This window comes from Sinocyclocheilus rhinocerous, unplaced genomic scaffold, assembly GCF_001515625.1.
Source record: "Sinocyclocheilus rhinocerous isolate Xijiao unplaced genomic scaffold, SAMN03320098_v1.1 scaffold552, whole genome shotgun sequence".
NCBI lineage: Eukaryota > Metazoa > Chordata > Actinopteri > Cypriniformes > Cyprinidae > Sinocyclocheilus > Sinocyclocheilus rhinocerous.
The window spans coordinates 135,590-136,049 of record NW_015625574.1 but is presented as its reverse complement, the minus strand read 5'-3'; positions in this window follow the sequence as shown (position 1 = coordinate 136,049).

Below are 460 nucleotides of genomic sequence, written 5' to 3'. Positions count from 1 at the left end.
ACATTTAAAGGGGTCATATGATGCTTTTTTAAAGATCATTATTTTGTGTATTTGGTGTAATGAAATGTGTTTATGCGGTTAAAGGTTCAAAAAACATTATTTTCCACATACTGTACATTATTGTTTCTCCTCTATGCCCCACCTTTCTGAAACGCGTTGATTTTTACAAAGCTCATCGGTCTGAAAAGCGAGGTGTGCTCTGATTGGCCAGCTATCCAGCGCCAGTATGTGAAGTGTGACGTGGATCGTGACGTGACTCCTGATGTTGTCCGTGATCCCGTTGGCCTGGGCGGAGCTGGCGCGTGTGCTTCTTGTTATTGTTGTGTTGGCCGTCGCCATTAAAGGCTTGACTAAACTATTCTCTCGTGTCAGCGATTCAATGCACCTCACCTACACACTGGCGCAGTGCGTTGTGATTGGCCGAATACCTCAAGCGTGAGACGGAAATGTTACGCCCCTC